Here is a 4,776-nt window from a genome sequence, read left to right as displayed (position 1 = left end):
ATAAAACAGTTGAAAGTGAATTAAGCACAGGGCAGTGGTGGCACATGCCTTTAATCCCAGGACTTGGGAGGCAGAGGCAGGTGGATTTCTGAGTTTGAGGCCAGCCTGGTCTATAGAGTGAGTTCCAGGACGGCCAGGGCTATACAGAGAAATTCTGTCTCGAAAAAACCAAAAAAAAAAAAAAAAAAAAAAGAAAGAAAAAAGTGAATTAAGCTAACAGTGAGAAGACAGTTGGTATCCATTAAGCCATGAGAAGCTAAGCTGAGCCAGAGAAGATATTTTTGGAAATAGTTAGAAGAATAACCCACACAAAGTGGCAAAAAGGAAGAATAAAGTAAGCTACACAGGTACAAAAATAAATTTTGTTTTGCAACTCAGAACTCATTGCTCAAAATGAGTTTTGATACATTCAGGAAAAACTATGGCATATAAGACAGCTCAGTGGAATGATGGACTGATGACGCTTGTCTTGAAAATGAGGTCATAGCTGAAGATGCCTGTAAATGGATGTTTGCTTGAGTGTAGGACTGGCATATTCTACCTACAGATTAGTATTCTCAGTAAATTAGGAAAGAATATGAACTGAACTCTTAAGAGATGTGGGGTATAAGAAATCAAGAAAATTTACTTTAAAATGATTCCTGAGTAAATTGAAAAAAAAAAAAAAGCGGCTGGGCAGTGGTGGCGCATGCCTTTAATCCCAGCGCTTGGGAGGCAGAGGCAGGCAGATTTCTGAGTTCGAGGCCAGCCTGGTCTACAGAGTGAGTTCCAGGACAGCCAGGGCTACACAGAGAAACCCTGTCTCGAAAAACCAAAAAAAAAAAAAAAAAAAAAAAGAGCCAGTTTTTTTTTCAGTGGGAGATTCAAAGTTGTAATAAGTATGTCTTTATTGCAAAGAGAGATAAAATAATAAAGGGTTAATAAGAGAACTTAATTAAATATCTTTATTTGAGAAAGGGTTATTCTCAGGAATCTTTTTTTGTTTGTTTGTTTTTTATTTTTGTTTTTTTTTTTTTTGTTTTTTTGAGACAGGGTTTCTCTGTGTAGCCCTGGCTGTTCGGGAACTTTCTCTGTAGACCAGGCTGGCCTCCACCTCAGAGATCTGCCTGCTTCTGCCTCCCAAGTGCTGAGATTACCCCAGTTTATTTCCAGAAATCTTGTGAGTGATCTTTATGAACCACAAAGGAATCTAAATTAAGAACCTTCTCTGTCTTTACTTGGCATAACATTCCTGCAAAAATCTGCATTATATATGTGTGTGTGTGTGTGTGTGTGTGTATACACATATATATATATATATACTCAATATATATTTATATATTATTTTTATATTTATAATCTATATAATTTATAGGTTTTTTTTTTCACGAGGGGAGGGAGTTTATTTAGGGCAGAGGACAAAAGTGGGGAGAGAAATGGAAGGAATGGCGGAGGGGAAAGAGAGCAATTTATAGTTTTAATTAATATATTAATATAAATATTCAATAAATAAAAATTTATTGACTTAAAACAAAAATTGCTTTTAGGTTGTTCATATCTTCTGTTTTATGTTTTCCTCTTTTTCCTCTTTGTTTGTGGGTTCTTCATGAGTTCTTCTCCTAACAGTGTCTTCTCTGGCTCAGGACAGCTTCTCCAGGCTAAGCTGTCACCAACCGTCGTCTTTTCTAACTCTACCCTCTGAGCCTACTCTTCTGTTTCCTGTAATCTCATTCATACTCTTGAATGGTACTCCCTCTTTGCCAGCTTCTGCTGTCTTTTTATATCCTTTCCTGTGCCCAGAATTCCAAGAGGCAACAGGCACTGAAGGGTATAGTGTCCTTTAAAGGGCCAGACACATAAATCATACATTTTCTTCCATTTGTTTTATATAAACCCTTCAAAGTGTTCATTCTGAATGTCAAGATTGTTGTGAAATAGTAGTCACATCAGCTCCTGTATTCACCAAACCTATTTCAATGTCATTCATTTGCAACTTTAATTTTGGTCTCTGATCTGTAACAACTGTTTGCCAGAACATGTTTTCCAGTTCTTTCAAACCTTTCTGAAGCTGGGCAGTGGTGGCACACGCCTTTAATCCCAGCACTTGGGAGGCAGAGGCAGGCCGATTTCTGAGTTCGAGGCCAGCCTGGTCTACAGAGTGAGTTCCAGGACAGCCAGGGCTACACAGAGAAACCCTGTCTCAAAAAAAACAAAAACAAAACAAAACAAAAAAAACCCCCACAACTTTCTGTTCTTTTTACTGGAGTACTATTAAATGAATTGTAAATTCTTGCTATCCTCCATGAAAGACACTCAGTTTTGGTATTTTATTTACAGACTGTAAGCCTAGGTTGGGCAGGTTTTGGAGCTATTCTTATATCCCAGTCAAATGACCCCTGTTACTTGCTGTTTCTCCTGGCCACTGGCTCACGATCCATCTCCTCTCATGACAGCCTTCTCCTCCATCCATCTCCTTTCTCCTTCTATCTCTTCAGAGACCCCCTCACTCAAGTCCTGTCTTTCTCTCCCTACTGCCCAATTACAAGCTTTAACTTTTTATTAACCAGTTAACTTTAAATTGGGGAGCATGGTTTACATAGCATCACTTGGTGTATGTGAAGATCTCTCCTCAGGGGCAACCAGATCTTGGGGTACAGAATCTAGCATATGAATACGTAGCAGCACCAGACCAACCCCCCAAAGAGCAGCTTTGCCTTTGATATGTTGGCGGATGGTTTGTGCACTGTGAATTCAGATGTTGATTACTGTGCCCAGAGATCTAGTTTTTGTCTGGACATTGGCATTGCCATGCATCTCCTGTCTCAATGCTGTGTATGAATTGTTTTCAGTCAGTCATCTCTGATTGGCTAATAGAGAGCTGATCAGCCAATAGCTGGGCAGTAGAAGGGGCGGGACTCCTATCCCAGTGAAAGAGTCTCTGAGGGAGACCAGAAAAGGAGATTCACCGTGAGCGTTCCCCACGAGGAAGTCACCAGAGGGGTTGCCATGAGGATGTCAATAGAGCAAGAGCAATTAGGGCAAGACTAAGTTGGCAGGTAATGGGACATGTGGCTGGGTAGGCAGCCATAGATGAATTGGAATAGATGAATATCTGCCCAGCTCTAGTGCAAGAAGCCTTTTAAAAAATGTAAGGTCTTGTATCTTTATTTGGGAGCTAGAGCAGACATAGAAAATCCTGAATTAATGTAATATTTGATGTCCAATATGGGGCAAACTTCCCCACTGCCTTCCCCTTTCTCCCCTAAGTGTGACCTCTAATATGGGGCTAGCCACAGCTACAGTAAAAGACTGTGCAGCAGTAGGAGAGATTTGGCATGAGTTTGTAAACAGCAGCCCAGCCCAGGGTGTCAGGTGGGCCTTGGAAAATCAGGGGAATACAGGCCAATCTAAGGCCAGAGTTAGGTGCAGGGCTAGAGGGCCTCTTCCCTGTGAGTGAAAGGCACAGTCACAGGAAGCAGAAGTGGGGCATACACAGAGAGAACATGCAGAAGAAATCTGATCCAAACTTCTGCTCAGGTAAAAAATGTTTGAATTTGTGATTAAATAATAAGGAAAGAGAGAGACTGGGTATAAAACATCACAGGCTGATATAGTTTGAAGTTAATAAAACAAAAGAAACAAAGAGAGTCAAATAATATTAAAAAGAATTCTCCAGAATGAAGAGTTTAGAGAAAATTAAATATAAAAGTATTAAGTTTAGAAAGTGGTAAGGGAGAAATAAATAAATGCACATAAAAAATAGAGTCTCCAAAAGAAGGAGAAAGAAAATTAAAGTCCCTAAAGAAAAAAGGTAAAATAGATAGAAGTGTTTTAAAAGGTGCATAGATGCTAAAAAAAAAAAAGAAAGAAAAAAGAAAAACAGAACATAGTCATAGAAATACTCAATTTAAATATAAAAACATAAAGTGTCTGAAGAAATGAGACAAAGAGAAAGCATCCAAAGAAAGGAGAGAGAATGCCAGGCAGTGGTGGCGCACGCCTTTAATCCCAGCACTTGGGAGGCAGAGGCAGGTGGATTTCTGAGTTCGAGGCCAGCCTGGTCTACAGAGTGAGTTCCAGGACAGCCAGGGCTACACAGAGAAACCCTGTCTCGAAACAAAACAAAACAAAAAACAAAACAAAACAAAAAAAAAAAGAAAGGAGAGAGAAATAAAAACAGAGTCTCCAAAAGTGGAGCGAATTAAAGAGATTAAAAAACACAACTTTCCACAGTAAAAATGAAGAAACACAATAGAAGATGGCACATGGATGCCATACAACGTTGACTGTCAACATAAAAATAATTGTATGTGCAATAATGACTGTAATTTTATACATCCTCTTTAAGACAGATCAAAGCAAAGCAGACTTGGAGAAAGAAAATACTGAAACTTGAATGCTAGAATTGAGCCAATAGAAAAGAAATTAGACAATTCTTTAAATCAGAATAAAGAATCTTTGGAAGAATCCAAATAGGAACCTACAATGACAGAAAAAAAAAAAAAAAAGGTAGTTCTAGATGAGGAAAATCCACAAAGGCTTGAGGAATTAAAATGTTAACTGACAGATGCAACATACTGAGTTAAAAGGGGGCAGATTCTCCCTAATGAAGTCACCTTAGCACAATGTCCTACAATAGCTTCTATATTTCATTTTGTAGAGTTTTAAAATTTAAAATATGTACCTGTGTAACTACATCATATAATTGATATTCAAGATTTCAATAGGTGTTTGCCTTGAGTTCTGAAAAGGCTGATTCTGAGATTGTACACTTATTAGAGGTGATGGTTATCTAGA

The 4,776-nt window shown here is 38.5% G+C and overlaps 1 pseudogene; it reads left to right on the top strand.

The window, feature by feature from the left end:
- The first annotated feature begins 347 nt into the window (after positions 1–347).
- Positions 348–424, top strand: LOC114639117 (annotated as a pseudogene).
- Positions 425–4,776: the final 4,352 nt, after the last annotated feature.

Source organism: Grammomys surdaster, unplaced genomic scaffold (assembly GCF_004785775.1).
Source record: "Grammomys surdaster isolate TR1022 unplaced genomic scaffold, NIH_TR_1.0 125672, whole genome shotgun sequence".
Lineage (NCBI taxonomy): Eukaryota > Metazoa > Chordata > Mammalia > Rodentia > Muridae > Grammomys > Grammomys surdaster.
The sequence above is the reverse complement of the archived record's forward strand: the minus strand, read 5'-3'. Positions and strand labels throughout refer to the sequence as shown.